The following is a 16851-nucleotide window of genomic DNA, read 5'->3' as shown; positions in this document are numbered from 1 at the left end:
CCAGCTGCTCCCCATCACTGTCTAAAATCTATCTAGGTGACGCATGAGGTCTGCCACCTATGCACCAGTAGGCATGTTACCAGGCGATCCTCACGCCCACCAGCCACCCAGCTGTCTACATTCCTAATAATCGAATCACCAATTATGACAGCTGACCTAAAGCTTCCTTCCTGAGCAGTAGCCCTGGGAGACACATCCTCGGTGCAAGAAGACAATGCACCACCTGGAGAGCAGGTCCTTGCTACAGGATCATTTCCTGCCCCACCAGGTTAATGCTTTCCGATCAGGAGACCTTCTACCTCCAAGGCAGCACCAGGGCTGCTAGACTGGAGTTGAGACTTGGCTACTCTGTCCCTGAAGGTCTCATCTATATACCTCTTCTGGTCTGCTACTCTAGCCTCCAGAGATCGGACTCATTCTCTGAGCGACAGGAGCTCTTTCCATCTGGCGCACGCATACAACTTCTCACCAGTGGGTAAAAAATCATACATGTGACACTCGATGCAAAAGACTGGGAGGCCCCCCTCTTGCTGCTGGACTGCTACCTTCATCTTAAATTTGTTCAGTTCCTAGTTAAGTTCAGTTTGCTATGGTAGTAGGAATGCTTACTATTAGGGTCCTTTAAATGTATTAGTGCATTCACTATTTATCTGGTAGTGACATACATGGGAATGATTAAACTCTTGATAAGGCGTGGGGAACTTCTGAATTTAAGTTAAAAGGCTGATTTTATTTTTTTTTAGTGTGAAAGTGTCACCTGCCTATAAATTAAAGGATGAGCTAGGGGTGGGTGGTAGAGGGGTGGGAGGGAGGAAGGGAGGAGGGGAAAGATAAACTCCTGGTTTTTGCCTGCCCTCTGAGTAGCTATGTAATACAAACACACACACTAAAGAATATACCCCAATAGTTTACTTCTCCCTAAAACTTTTAAGTTCTAAAATTTCACCAAGCGGTACTTGCCGATTCTTTTTAGCCACCAGCAAGGTAACCCTCTCCTCTCAGTGCTCCCGCTGTGAATTTGTTGTGCCAGGCCTGGGATGGCTTGGAATGAGCTGAGATCTGCCAGGCCCATGACTTCAGCAGTCTGTAACGCTCACCTGAAGAGTGGACCTTTAGTGTTGTGGTGTGCTTGGCAGTGCCTAGTAAGCAAGCCCACTAGTCCCACATCTACCAGCTGCCTTCCTCACAGGTTGAGCCTTGGGTTCTTGCAGCCAGCAGGTCTTAGGTTGGTTCCAAAGGTGGTCCAGAATCAAGAGTCCAAGACTAAGCATGGGCCGGTGTTGCTGAGGCAAAGTGAGCCATGAGGACCTTATATAGGGCAATGCTGGTGATGTAATCAGTGGGCGCCGTGGCTCATTTCCCACTGTGGGCCCTTTAAATAGGCAAACAGGTGCATGTGCACCTAGGGGCAATCCAGGAGTGGCGATCGTAGCAACGTCGCTCTGCAAGGCTTAGCAGTGAACTGCCATGAGGTTTGGCAGTGTCCCACTGCTGGCGGGAAGAAGGCAGTCAGTCGGCGTCAGAGGTGAGAACGACCGCTTGCGGGGGTTTCCTGGGAGCTGCCAAATTCAACAGCTGCCAGACTGACTTATTCCAGCCATGACCCCTAGAGGTGTCTGGAAAGTGCTGTTGGCCAAAAATGCCAGGGCAACAGTGATCTTGATGTGTATTGGCAAGGTGTGGTCCCTTCAGATGGTAGGATGCATGTCCTGCTCTTAACTGCTGGCATAAGTACAGTATGATTTCCTTGTTGAACCTATTTTTGATACAAGTTTCAGATGCTTTAACTTTTCCCTGTCCAAAGAAGGCTCACAGTCTAAGTTTGTATCTGAGGCAATAGAACATGAAGTGAATCCAAAGTCATAAGGAGCGGCAACAGGATTTGAACCCCAGCTTCGCTAGTTTGTAGCCGTCTGCTCCAACCACTAGACTACTCAATCCGAATGTGTGCATGCCTTGCTCCTCTGTGAGATCCAAAACTATACCCTACTCTTGTAAGAAGTACCTCCTTCTCCTTCTCTTATTCAGCCATTGTGCTATGTATCCATAAGGTAATGAGAATCATTTTGCAAAGGTAATCTCCACTACTGACTCCCACCCCCTACTTTGACCCAGATACACTCACTTCCACCCTCCTTTCGTTTCTTATCTGTCCCAAAAGCCTTCACTCTCACTTCTTACCTGTAGGAACCTGGTATATCCCAGTTTGGCTCAATAGGTCCCAGTCTGTTTCTAGTACACTCCCTCCCAGCAACTCACCCTCTCCTGTGTCCACTCATCCAGAGAAGCCAACCCACCAAGTGCTAAGTCAAAAATCAAAAGGAAAGTTTGCACTTGTGCAGGTAAATGAGAAGTAGTAAATGAACACGCATAAGTTGGATGATGTTCGCGCATACATTGCATTTAAAATACCTCATTATCATGTCCATTTATCATTTAGCGATAGGGTCTTAATGCGCGTGTTAATGCCCTAACACAGGCGATAAATAATGCAATGCAAATGTATATGCAAATTCAACATTAAGTATTCCAGTGGGAGGAGTTTGGCCGGAGTTAATGGAAATGAGGGTTGTTAGCATCTGATACGATACAGCAACTCAGGATTTAGTTCCAGAAATAGCTACACCTATTTTTCAGTGCATTGTAATGCGATAGTCTTGCATTACAGTGAAAATATTTTAAGTGGAGAGAGAGATAGAGAGAGAGAGAGAGAGAGAGAGCCTCTGTATAGAGTCAGTCTGACATTCTATGGGGTAGATTTTAAAAGCTTGCGCACGCGCATCCATGTGTGTGCACTAACCGGCGCACACATGGGCACGAGATTTTATAACATGCACGCACTGGCGCGCGAATGTTATAAATGCCAGGTCAGCGCGCGCACAAGAGGGGGAGCATTTTTGCAGATACGCAAGGCGACGCATCGGGGCCTTCCCCAGTTCCCTCCCAGTCTGCTCCAATTAATGAGCGGACTGGGAGGGAACTTCCCAACCCCCTAGCCTGACCTCCCTCCCCCTTCACCTATCCTGCTCTCCCCCTATCCCTATCCTAACCCCCCCCCCAAAAAAAAAAAATCCTTAACCTACCTTGTGTGCCTGCTTCGAGCAGGCACAGTTTGCGTGCGCCAGCACCCTGCAGGCACACGATCCCCCAGCACAGCGGCAAATGGCCGCTGTGCCAGGCGCCGCTAGCCCCGCCCCCACCCCGTCGCTAGACCTCCCCAACCCCTAGAACGCCCCTTTCAGCAACCCCCGGGACTTCCACGCGTCCTGGGGGTTTATGCGTGTAGGTGGCGTAAGGCCACCTACACGCATAAAACCCCAGGTTTTACATGTCTAAGTGTTTTAAAATCTGGCCCTTTATGTACTACTATAGAGGCGCACTTTGAATCGGGGAGGGTTTTGGAAGGTGGGGGTGTGTTAGGGGGTGGTGTTACAGAAATATTCTGAGGTATTCATAGTAAAATTGACATCGCAAAGATTTGTAGACATTATAATGGATGAAAAGTATAACTAAAGGAGTAGGTTTGTGTTGCACATTTGCTTGTATGTGGGTTATGAACTTTTTTTTGTAAATAAATATTATCTTTTTTCTGCAGATGATTGCTCTGCTTATGCCACTAAATATATCATTTGCATTCTTTGCTACTTTGTTATACTAACTGGCAATTATTGGTAGGGATGTACATTTGAAACAAAAGTGTAAAATGTGACAAATAAGCCTGTTTTTGTTTGCTTTGAAATTAATCAAAACATTTTGTGAATTTTTCATTTTTGGGAAACATTTAAAACTGCAGTGTACCTGTGCTTGTGCACAAATAGGTGTGTGTAAGAGCATACTTGTGCTCGCTTTAAAATTAGCCTGTTAGTGTGCACATCCCTCATTTTTAAGTCATCTGAGTTGATTAGTCCTAAATAGCTTTCTTGTTTAACAGCTCTCACTTCTTATCCTTCGAAATGCTATGTAACTTCAGATGCGTGCTAAGCGGGGTGGAGGGGGTGGGGCGGTCCGCCCGAGTGGCAACAGGGGGAGGGGGTGCCATTGCAGACAGCAGGAAGGTCCTGCAGCGGCATGGAACAGTGATAAGGTGGGAGAAGCCCTGCCAGCAAAAGCAAGGCCTTGCAGTGGCAGAGGCCAGCGGTGCACTGGCATTTCCTGGAGCCGGCGTGGTGGCAAAGAACAAGCCTGCGCTCCAGGAGCTGGCGGTAGAAGAAGAAGAGGCCCTGCGGCATATCTGGGAACTCTCCGGATTTGGCCTGGAGACTCTGCAATTCTGCATGAGCTGCCAGGTCTCCGGGTCAACATTCGAAAACTCCAGCAGCAGAGGAGGAAAACAGGCCTCAAGTGCCACCGGTGGACCCCCCAAACCACCAGCGGTGGAGGCAAGAAGAGGCCGGTGCCTGATCCGACCGGGAGCAGGAGGGAGCCCACTCAGCTGCTGCTCCATCACCTGTGTCATCACCACTGTATTCAAAAATGGTGGAGCTAGCACTTCCTTCATGCTGATCTCTTGCCTTTGCCGCCGGTAGGATGGGATCCATGGGTGACCCTCTTCTTTCGCCAGCTCCCAAACACCAGGGCCATGCCACTTAGGGGCCAGCACCAGTTTCCAGCCTGATCACCCACTGCAAGGGGCATCTTGCAAACCTCTAGGTAACATATATTTTTTGTTATTATTTGTTTACTCTTTTAAAACAACTATTCACACTTCCAAGCACAGGATTTTCCTTTTCTTTGTCCCCCAATACTCTGGGGTATTCTCATGTCAGAGACCTTGCCTAGGACTAGAGCAGGGGGAGGCATGAATGAGAGTGAAAAGCAGAGAAGTGAGTGTGTGTGATGATGTGTGTATGTGTGAGTGTGAGAGAGAAGGAGAGAAGTGAGTGAGAATGGGCATGTATTGGTGTGAACGAAGTAGTGAGTGAATAAGTGTGTATATTAGAGTGTGTATGTGTAAGACAAAGTTTTTGTGCATACCCTCCCTCACCTCGCTGCTCCATGACAATCTCAGGGTAACCAGAAATCAAAAGTTCCCAGGTATGCCCTGCAGTGCTGCTGGCAGACGAAGAAGGGAGAGACTGGCCCTGTGAGAGTAAGTGCCAGTGGATGAGATGTGGATGAGTGTGTGTATGAGGGGGTGAGGGTGGGGGGGTGGTTGTGTGTGTGTATGAGGGTGTGTGTGTATGGGTGTGTAGATGTGTATGAGGGTGTGTGGGTATATATGAGGGTATGTGCGTATGTGTGAGAGTGAGAGAGATGGAGGAAAATGTGTGTCTGTTTCTTGCACACACACACACACACTCAAGCTCCCTCTGTCTCTCACCAAGCATATATGTGTATGAGACAGAGGGAGCATATTTCATTTGTGTCTCTGTGTATGTGTGTGTACCCCCAGTTCACAACAATTTCAGAGTGACAGGTATGGAGAGTGGGTGATTTTTAAAATCCTTATGTTTTAATTACTGGGTTTTATTTGTTGTCTGCTGTTTTGAAATATTTTATCAATGTTTAGGAAATTTTTTAAAATTTGTACAGGAGCGTTTAACTTTTGAATATTATTCTATTTATCAGCTGTTTTCAGATTTATATTTTAGTATGGTTTTACTATTCTGATTGATTTATATTTCTTGTTTGTATTGTTTTGAGGAATAGTGATTTTCAGCTTTTCCATTGTTGCACTGCATACAGAATCTGGCTTGTGGTTTCCAGTTCAGTTTTTGTCTGCATGTGTGCATATGAGATACACAGAGAGAGATAGAGGAAGTGTGTGTGTGTGTGTTAGCGTGTGTGAGAGAAACACAGATGAAGCATGTGTGTGTATGAGAGAGAGATGGAAGAAGCATGTCTGTGTGTGAGAGAGACAGAGGAAGTGTGTGTGTTTGAGAGGTACAGAGAAAGTGTGTTTGTGTGTGTGTCTCACATATACATACATATGCTCCCTCTGTCTCTCACCAAGCATGTATGTGTGTGTATATGAGAGAGAGGGAGCATATTCTGTGTGTGCATATGCATGCGTGCCCCCAGTCTACAACAATCTTAGGATGACAGATATGGAGAGTGGAGATTTTTAAAATCTTTATTAGCTTTAATTTTTGGGTGTTATTTGATGTGTCTGCTGTTTTGAAATATTTTATTGATGTTTAGGAAATTTTAAAATTATATATTGGGGGGGGGGGGGGTTGCCAAGGAAGTATCCACCCCAGGTGCCAAATACTCTAGGTACAACTCTGTGTAGGTAGTAGATTTTTTCATCCCAAATAGAAGATTTTTCATTTCAACCCCTTGATCATTGTTCCAGTTTTTTCATGCTCCCATTCTTTTTTTATTTCATTTGTTACAGATTGTAGTGTCATCTGCAAATGGGCATATTTTTCCCTCAAATCCTTCTGCAAAGTACCAATCCTATCACCGAACTCTGGGTAGCCAACAAGTCACTTTAACTTTATCTGAATAAACTTCTTTGACCAATGATCTGTGTTCTGTTGCTCAAGCAGATCATTATCTCTTAATCGTTTCCCTTGTAATAGATCATGATATTGATTTCAGATGATGATCCTTAGTGTTCACAACAAACTTCCAAGATAGTGATTCTTAATAAGGATTTGCAATGTGTTTTTTGGGGGTTTGTTTGTTTTTTTTTTGTGTCTCATTTTTTGTTTCCTGTTTTTTTTTTTTTTTGTTTTGCTTGATTTCATTTTTAAAATGGTTGTTGGTCTTTTTTTTCCCCAATTTTCCTTAATTTCATGGTTGGTGCACACTAGGTCCAGTTAGTGCAAACTAATGAAGCTTAGTATGCAATAACCATGAAATTAGAGGGAAAAAACACATTTCAGCAATTTTTCTTTCAGTTCGTGGTTCCAACAAAATTAAACGAAATAGTCAATGCACATCCCTCATTCTCAATCCATTTCTTGAGATGTACCCAGTCAGTCTGGAATTCAGGTAATCCATAATGAATTGTATATTTTTTTAAATATTTGTTCTAAACTTAATGGGAAGATTGATGGCTCCTATATTTTTCAATGAATATATCCCAGTATTTTAAATGTTTAAAACACCAGGGCAAAACCAGAAGAAAACTATGATAATTTGACCCTTAGGTTTATTTATTCATAAAAGATTGGTAGGGAAAGAAATAATATATATCGATAATCTATAAAAGTAGAGTTAATCCAAGTATTAGAACTCATCCACCTTGGTCTGAGGAGGTGACCTCCAGACCTGAAACCTGTATCTTTTAGCATTTGTTAAGGAATAAAGGGATTGCTACCTAACTGCTATATTGTTTTCCTTCAACTTTTCTTTTTTTTTTTTTTTTACAAATATTATGACTTTTGTGATTTTTCTTAGCTTGATGTGCCTGAAACTCTTTAAGGCCATGTGCTAAATAACAGCACCTAACACATCTTCTTTTCCAGTGTCATAATGAAATTGCTTTTGCTTAATAGTCCCCTTCTACTTGTCAATAAGGAGTGGAATTGAATGGTTTTCTTTGGCTGGTTATACTGTGAAGTGCTTTTCACACCTTGTCTTATCTTAACTTATCATGCTGAAAGCCTTAGCAGCTGCAGAATTGTTAAATTGGCTGTGGAGTCATTTTTACATTGTTTACTGTTTGACGTTAAAATACTGGCGTTACAGTTTAAAAACCAGAAATGTTAAAGGGCATTAACTAATATTGCTTATTTCATTTGTATGTTCAAAGATCTTTGTATTACAGTAATTCAGACACATACATAAACCATAAACCATTTAACCCCCTGCTCACACCAGCTGCCATTAACCGATGACAATGCCCGATAATATCCATTGCATGCTCAGCTCATGCCTGTTCCTCTGTTATTCCACACATGTTCCCCACAATATCACATAAATTCCGGTAACCCTGGTTAGGGTCACCAATCGGCAGGGAAGACGTTTCTGGAGGGTTCCAGCTCTCTGGCTCAGTTAAGGAGGGTGCTCAGAGAGTTCTGCTATTGCAGCACTCTTGCAATCTGCCAGCCTCCCTCTCTGTTAGGCAGGGGTATAAGGAGAGGGATGAAGGGAGCTGGTGCTGGAAAGGATGAGGTGATTTAAGAGAGGGGGTAGTTGCAATAGGAAGCAATTTCCCGCCAAGGAAATTAAGATGTTCCCTGGCACCTGTTGAAAGGAAGTCTTGGGAGTCTGAGTAACAGAAAGGAGTCCTGAGGCATAAAAGGTTGCAAAAGCCCAGGGATTGGAAAAGAATCCTAAAAACCAAGCAGAGGGAGGAAACCCTGAGATCCAAGGGTGTAAATTTCTGCTGGAGAAGCTCCAAGAAAAGATTTCTTTTGAAACATGCTGCCCTGAATATTGGCTTCATCATTTTCAAAAAAGCTGATTTGAAGGTGTATGTTTATTTCTGGACTGAATCAAGTTGTCTAATTGGAGATTTTGTTTACATGAAGAATCTTGTCTTTTTTGTTTTGGGTTTATAATAAACTTCTAATTTGGAACTAACCTCATGTGTTCCAGGGTAAACCTTCCCTTGTTCTGCCCAGAGACAGTGTGGTCCCCAGTGCCGATCCCTGGTGGATTTTTACTGGTTTCCAGGCCTGCAGCAGGGGCTCTCACATCTGATGAATGGGAGGTTACATTCCTTTTCATGCAATTCCCATAATTTTCAGAATAGGACACCAGTTAATAATTGTGTGCAGTTCTAGTCACCCCATCTCAAAAAAGATGTAGAAGAACTAGAATACAGAAAAGGGTGACCAAAGAATAAAGGAGATGGAATGGCTCTCCTATGCGGAAAGGCTGTAGAGGACAGGGCAGATTGGATGGACTGTTTAGTCTTTATTCTGTTACTATATTCCCTATTTACCCATTTTGCACCACTCGTGATTTTATAAACCTCTATCATGTCTCCTCTCAGTCATTCCTTCTCCAGGCAGAAGAGCCCTAATGCTCTTTGCGCATGTTCTGTTTCCAGCGGTGGAGTAAATGTAATGCCGATAATATAGCGTGGAATAAAGGCAGTCAAAAACGGAACCATGTCTGTTCCTTCTCTGCCTTCCAGCAAGCCAAGGATGCGAATATTATTTCTGTGATTTTGATTAGAGAGATCTTCAATGTCTCTCTGCAGGATCACTATCTTAGACCTTGCCCCTTGCAGATGAGAAATGGCTGTCTCAGCTTCATCCGTCCTCTGTTGCAAAGACTCTGTGTGAGAATGAAAAGCATCAACTTTCGTTGAAAGCTCTGTAAGCTCTGATATAATTGTTTGAGTCATCTCTGTATTGATTCAGAGCATATCTTTAAGTTGAATTAATTCAGTTAGGACATGATCAGACATCGCATGGACCTTGCTAGGAGATTGTTTCTCCAGACAGTAAGAGGATCCTGTTTAGTGCATTTTTATCCAATTGCAAGGGTAAAAATCACCTCCGGTTTGTTCCCTTTGGTAGCGGACATAATGTCTTCTCATTTGGAAGTTGTATAGAGAGAAAATGTTTGCTAAATGTTGAGATATCAGCTATTTGTGTAAGGAAAGCTGAGGAGCTAACAAATCAGGCAGCCATTTTCCCGGAGCTTGCAAGTGCCCCAGATCTGTTTTTTTTTCTCTTACTTTTATTTACTTTTCTTTAATAAAGGTTTGTTGTCTTTATTATAGCCTCTTTTAATTTAGCCTACTTTTGCTCCACCTCACTCATTTTCTCACAATCTTCTATCTCATTCTTAAGGTACGTCCTTATTTTACCAAAGTTCATATTGTTGAAATCCAAAACTTTGATCTTCATCTGAAGTTCTCTCCATCCCAATTATTTACCCTTTCAAATAGTAATTGGACTAGAGGACACTCCATGAAGCTAATGGGTAGCATTTTTAAAATAAATCAGAGAAAGCATTTTTTTCACTCAGCACACAGTCCAACTGTGGAATTTATTGTTGAAGATGTGGTGACTGCAGTTAGTATAGCTGGGTTTAAAAGGGTTTGGACAAGTTCCTGGAAGAAAAGTCCATAAATCACTATTAGCCAATAGTCATGTAGACTTGAGAAAGCTACTGCTTATCCTGGTTATGAGGAAGAAGTATTGGACCTATTTTTTGGGATTCTTTCAGGTATTTGTAACTTGGACTGGCTACTGTTGGAGGCAGAAGCTGGGTTTAATGGACCTTTGATCTGTCCTAATATGGCATTTCTTATGTTCTCTTTTTCTCTTTTGATTGGTAGATTGTGGCATTTTCTACTGCCACACTATCTGTGAAGTCATTTTCTAAGGGGTCTCTGTACCAAGTTATATTAGGCTTATTCTAGGCCTTAACATGCATTAAGGCTTATGTTAGTTAATGTATAACATTAACGCCACCCCCAGCATAGTCTATATTAATGGAGATGTAATGCAAAAAGTATGTAAATGAGCTGCTTAGAATGTTAAATCATGCTAAGGAATTCAAGAATAACTGAAGAATTCAAGAATAACTGAAACAAGTTGCAAGAGGTGGGGTTCTAGTGTATGGCTGTATTTAAAGTGGTATTTAAAATGTTTTAGTTTAAATTTTATGTGTTGTAAAATGTGTAAGGATTGTTTTAAATGTATTTGAGTGTTGCTACTGCAACTTAATTTTTTGTAAACCGTCTTGAAATGAATTTGAAAGTCGGTATATAAAGTGAAATAAATAAATAAAATAAATAAATAACATAATTTGTTTGTATCCACCATTTCGGCTAAAACTAACCTAAACTTCAGGGAGCAGTAATTGCATTTGGATATTAGCTTATGATGGCTAACCCCAGTCCCAGTAGGGTCTGATCCCCCATTTGAACATGAAAGGGGGCTCCAAGAGTCCGAATCCCCTCTTTACCCCTTCTCTGCCCCACCGAAATCAAGAGACTTTCATGGCTAATTTACTCCTGACCACTCTTTCTCCACCCCGCCCTCCCCATCTGGTCTCCAAAAAGGAAGTTGTGGCAGGAGGACGCACTCCTCCCTCTTGCTCCCCTGGTGCCAAAATCAAAATGGTGTTGGCAGACCTCACATGGTACTTTGCTCTTAACACAGCTTTGTCACATTACCTTAAAATCCATCTTATTATCTTCCTGATACCAATATCTACAAATTGGAGCCAGACTGTAAGGTTTGCCTAGGGTGCCTAATACCCTTACACTGGCCCTGTTGGGTACATGTAGTTGGATAACAAGAAAAACTTAACCAGCTATGAATTAATATAACCAGTTTAATTCCTATAGCTAACCAGTCTTATATGGCTGGATAACTCGCTATGTAACCAGGTATCTTCAGAAGATATCCGGTTAAGTAGTTTTGGTTTGCAGCCATTGGAAAAAAGAAATGTAAACAGGCTTGAGGCCCAATCCTCTCTCTCTCTCTCTCTCTCCCCCACTCAAAATGTCACATAAGGCACTGTCTAGCCATGCTTTCCTACCCTCAAACCCCTCCAAAATTTGACAATCCTAGTCTCTGTCCACAGGTCAAGCCCCCTCCCCCCCCCATCTCTTTCCCGGTTCTGTCACAGTATTCTAAAATCATGATGCCCCCACCCCATCCACCTGTAGTGCCAGTCCTAGGCCACCCCCCTCAGACCCCCATCCCCTGATACATAAGAAACTCTGCCAGAAGCAAAGTACACGCTGCAGGCCCTCTCCCAGTGCTGCCCTAACAGAAGCAGCGCTGGCAGCTGAGACTGTAGGAATAGGTAAGTGTGTAACTGTACATCTCTCACTGAGTCCAAGGAGGCCTGCCTGCTGAATATATCCTAAGCCAAGCTTGTCATACTACAAGGAGTCATGGTCTTTTCATTAGCCCAGAACAGAGCTGCAAGCCCTCTGGCCATGAGTTCCCTCTGGACCCGGGCCTTCAGGTTGAGACCCTGGTGAAGAGCCACAAGTGTTTGAGCCAGGAAAACCTCTAAGAGAGCCGAGAAGAGAAATGCCAATGGATAGGGATGGGCATGACCCTGTCAGCAGGCAGGGCTGGCTTATTTGCTTGGCTGTCATTATAAGAAAAAAGTAACTTTTTGTAACTTTCTTGTATTACAAACAGACCAATAAGGAAAAAGTGTTTCCTAACCCAAATGTTAGAAATTTCCAGTTTTCCTTTACTTTTCTGTTCTCACTTTCATTGATTTCTGTGGATTTGATGTAGTTTATGCAAGTCATTCCAATTAAGCAGTGTGATAATTAAATAGCGGGCAAAGGTTTTTGGCCTCTTGCCCTTAATCTAAGTTGACATCGTAGTTGGAACATGGTCCGAGTACTTCACTCATTGCCAAATATTGATGACATCAGGAGAGCAGCATATATTAGAAAAGGGATAACAAGGCTTATTGTAAGGAAGATGATGATGATGTATTATGTGATTCAGAGCCAGCTAGGTTGGGTATTTTGCCTTGAACGAAAATTTATCCTCCTGCCTTTTTAATCGACAGAGATATGTTTGTCTGAGCCCTAAATACACAGAGCACATTCTAGTTACACAGAACATATCTTGTCATAGGCAGAATAGGATGTTATCTGATTCCAAAGAGTTGGATTGATTAGAATTCAAGGCTTTGATGCAACATTTATGCCCTACTAATGCTTGGTTTGGACTATTCATACACTCCCTTAATTTGAAAAACTACAACAAACTTTAACTATTAGATAGATAATGTCTTCTGGCTAGGGCAGTACTGTTAGTGAATGCCTGGTCTTGATTTAAGAGTTAAACAATACCAAAAAGTGCACAGAAACTCCACTTGGACTAGTATTTAAATTAAGAAATGTTTTTTTATTTCTTCTTAAACGGTGCCTCCTGAATTATAAATTGTCACATATCAATATTTCTGAACAGCAGTCCCCGACACGGACCGTGTTTCGCCTGTCCGGCTGCTTCGGGGGGATTTTTTAACAATCTGTAAATGAGAGAAATTAAAAGTCTAGCCAAGTATATAAAGGGTAACCCGATAGCAGACACAAATTATTTAAAATCACATACCTGTATATCAAGATGTATTGTACATGGTTTCAGGAGCACAAAGTGCTGATCCAGATCACTGAATTTAAAGCCTAGGCAAGTCATTTTAGGAGAGGCAGAGATAACACCTCCCTGATGGCTATCTGGTTAGAGGCATCTCACAAACTCCAATTTTTTTAATCTTAGACGTGGTTTCGATCCCGGGCAGGGGTGGTAATTTTTCTGCAACGCTAATTAAAAGAGAACAACAATGGATTTATAATTTGGACACAGTAGTTCCCAAAGGACTGAATGCTGAACTTGAGTGGCATCATTTTATCTAAAATGTTAGTGATGTTGTAGGAGAGTTGGCTGCTGGGTAATTCATTAATCAGTCATTACTGTGACAAACGCAGCTTCGCGCCAAAATGACTTGCCTAGGCTTTAAATTCAGTGATCTCGATCAGCACTTTGTGCTCCTGAAACCATGTACAATACATCTTGATATACAGGTATGTGATGTTAAATAATTTGTGTCTGCTATCGGTGGTTACCCTTTATATACTTGGCACCGTTTAAGAAGAAATAAAAAAAATTTCTTAATTTAAATACTAGTCCAAGTGAAGTTTCTGTGCACTTTTTGGTATTGTTTATCTACATAGTAGAGTGCACCAACGCTCCTGTGTTAATCTTGATTTAAGAGTTGCCATTAGACATGGGGGGGGGTAATTTTCCGCAAGTAAAACTGTGCTCTACCCATGGAGGTGACAGCACATTCATATGCAGATAAACTTGCATGTGTATGTGTCGTAGGTTTACCCGGACTGAGTGGAGGCGTTCCCACCCAGGGTGAGGTTGGGGAGGGACTTGCATTTACAAGTTGACTTTTTTTTTTGCATTTTCAAAAGCATTAGCTTAAATTTCCCCCAACACTTCTGCATGGTTAGCACTGGTGGGATGATCTTCCTATGTTCATTCATTTGCTTTCAGGATTGGTTTAACTTATGCGGGTGTTTGCCGTCGCCTAACGTCTGCAGGCTGTTACTTGAGTTCAGCAAGGAACCGTGCTTAAGCCATCGGAGTTGCCAGTAAAATAGAGGAAGCAAGCCAAATGGTGCGGGGCGTTTTTGAAGGGGAGCTGAAGGAGGGGATTCTGAAAAAAAAATTTGCCCTGTGTTTTGCAACTTTTGTTGTTGCCTTCTGTTTCCGTCATGTGACTAATTAACTGGAATTATTAGATTTCTCACTAGGGGAAAAGGGAAAGAATAAGTGTCAGCATCATTAGGAGAAGCGGAAACAATGGCCGTCTGTGTTCGGGACAGAACTGATCTCACATTTGGCAGCCTGCCAGCTGAGACTGCTCTGCTCTCCTCCACGCCTCATGGTGGGTGGTGGGATTCCTTTCCAGAGCTGTTTGCAAAGCTTAAATACTGCACCAGGACAGCAGGAGAGCTTTTCTGAAAAGGCGTTTGAGCCAGCCCACCTCCAAGCAAAGCCCATGGGAACAGGACTGAATCTAAGACCGCTGCTCATGCTCCTTAGATGTGCACTGCACAATAGCGCACTAATAAACTCGTAAGAACTCAAATAAATCATCAGACATCATATTCACCAGGATTTCATAGTGAAGGGAGCAAAGCCTCCTTCCATATTTAACGTGTGAGGGTGCATAAGCTGCATACTAGTGTGTGGGGGTCACTTCCACAGCCATCAGCCAGAACAGATTGACAGATTCAAGGTTTCCAGTCAAACCAAGCACCCTAACTAACTTCAGATTCAGGTTTCATTCAAGGCCGAAGGCTTCGGGTCTGTAAATATTTCATTGTTTTCAGAGATACATTGAATATTTAATTTCTTAACAAGAACTTTTTAAGGCAAAGAAACCTGAGTGTAACTAAACGCAGGTGTACAATACCAGCTATACTGGTGTTTCTCACCCCTCTCCTGCAGGCATACATAACTGGCCTTATTTTCAGGATATTCATTATTGAATATGCATGTCATAGCTTTGCATACATTGGAGACTCTTTAAGCAAATCTCTCTCATGCATATTTCTTGCACTTATCCTGAAAACCTGACTGATTAGGTGTGTCTCCAGGAGAAGTGTGGGAAACTTGGACTAAAAACTGTATGCATTTTACTGACATTGAATATCTTTATGTATTTTATGTGAGAAAGTAAAACTAATGTCAGAGATCTGAGACATAAAAATCGGGTCCAGACTATAGCCTGTGTCTAAGTGAGTACACCAGGAATCCCCAAACTCTGTCTTTGAGAGCCATGACCTAGTCTGGTTTTCAGAATATTTACAATGAATATGTATGAGATCTGTCTGCATATAGTGGATGCAATGCATGCAACCGGATCTCATGCATATTCATTTTGTCAATCTTGAAAACCAAACTGAGTGGAGGAGCAAGTTCATTGACCCCTGGTGTACAGTAACCTTGTAAAATGCCTTGCTCTTTCAGAATGAAACTTCTGTAAGAAATAAAGCTTCTCTTTTTATCGTTAATGGTCCAGTTTTATTCTTATTCTTTTGGAGCCCAGCAGGTTTCTCCTGCTCTTTTGGATTTCCAGTTCAACTTCAAATAGAACCGGAGCTGGGATCTGATGCCAGGTGATTTCATTCACAACTTGCCTAAGCCAGCCAATCACAGCACCAGGCCTAGGCAGGGGTCCTTCCAGCACCTTGCTATCATGGGTGGTATCATTGCACGATGATTGGGGCTAACTACCTCCCAGAGGCTATGAGTGCTATCTTCCCAGTATCTCCAGCCCTGGTCACCCCATTGATGGAGGACTCGACCTGAGGATCAAATGCAGGTCCCAACCCAGAGCTTTTATTCTAGTCTACTAGGACGATGTTTCCCAGCCCTCTCTTGGAGGCTCACCTAACCACATCTGTAATGAATATGCCAAAGATAGGTTTGCATACACTGAGTCTTAATGTATGCAATTTTATCTCGTGCATATTCATTGTGGCAATCCAGAAAACCTGACTGGGTAGGTGTGCCTCCAGGAGAAGGCTGGGACATCCTGCACTGGGATATTGCTTTACTGTTTCCTTTAATATAAAATTAGAACTGAATTATTCTACCAGCATGTGCCAAAACATTGGCCATTTTGAAAGTTTTGAAAATCTAAGACATACATATTACCTTTACTATTTGCATGCTCTGGAGGCGAGTGAATGCAGCTCGCAATGCACATTAGTTAATATGTAGTCACTCTCCCTGTAACATAGGATAGGTACAGTATGTTCCCACTGAAAGCTTTGTTTCCTGAGCAATGCCTCCCTTGTCCTGTGTAAGTCCACTCTGCTGCTTCTGAAAGGATTTCTGCCAGCTCTGATCTGTCTAATCTTTGGCCCATGTTGCCCAGGAAACGAGCAAACCTTTTCACATAGCATCACTTTGCTTCCTCACGTCTCATTTGTTTGATCTTTTCTCTGTTTTCCTTGCATGCATGCATTGTTCTTTGGTGCTAAAACCTGAGACCTGCTAGCGGACATGGCAGCTTTCTTTCAGCTCTTTCATGTCCTTGATTCTCTTCTGAAGGTTACTGTTACCCATTTTCTTGAATGTAGAGTGTGGGTGACTGGCAGGCTGCGTGAAAGCGTATTGATGCTACACAACTTGCCAGTATCGTGATTTCAGAGCTATAAACCTAATCCTGCATAATAGAGCCCAGCAAGAAAAAACAATTAGAATTATTGATGCAAAGAAGAATTGCGCATAACACATTACAACATTCTCCTCCCGGCTCCTGCAGCGGACGTGCCCGGCTTCAGCCCCAAAAGTTCTTTCTGTATAACAGCATGTTTTCATATAGTGCTTTTTTGTTTTTTTGGAATTGCCTTTCCAGCCAGAGTAGCAGCACTATAGTGGTCAACCTTCCAGAACTACTTTTATGAAGCAGCCTGAGGACTAATGGCTCCAG

At 42.7% G+C, this 16851-nt stretch overlaps 1 protein-coding gene across 1 annotated transcript in view; it reads left to right on the top strand.

The window, feature by feature from the left end:
* IL1RAPL1 (interleukin 1 receptor accessory protein like 1) overlaps positions 1-16851 on the top strand; it is a 1713530-nt gene that overhangs the window by 156779 nt on the left and 1539900 nt on the right. The gene's annotated exons all lie outside the window — the stretch shown is intronic.

The sequence above is a fragment of the Rhinatrema bivittatum genome, chromosome 5, assembly GCF_901001135.1.
Source record: "Rhinatrema bivittatum chromosome 5, aRhiBiv1.1, whole genome shotgun sequence".
In the NCBI taxonomy this organism is placed as follows: Eukaryota; Metazoa; Chordata; class Amphibia; order Gymnophiona; family Rhinatrematidae; genus Rhinatrema; species Rhinatrema bivittatum.
Note: the sequence above shows the minus strand (reverse complement) of the source record. Positions and strands in the feature narration are given on the sequence as shown.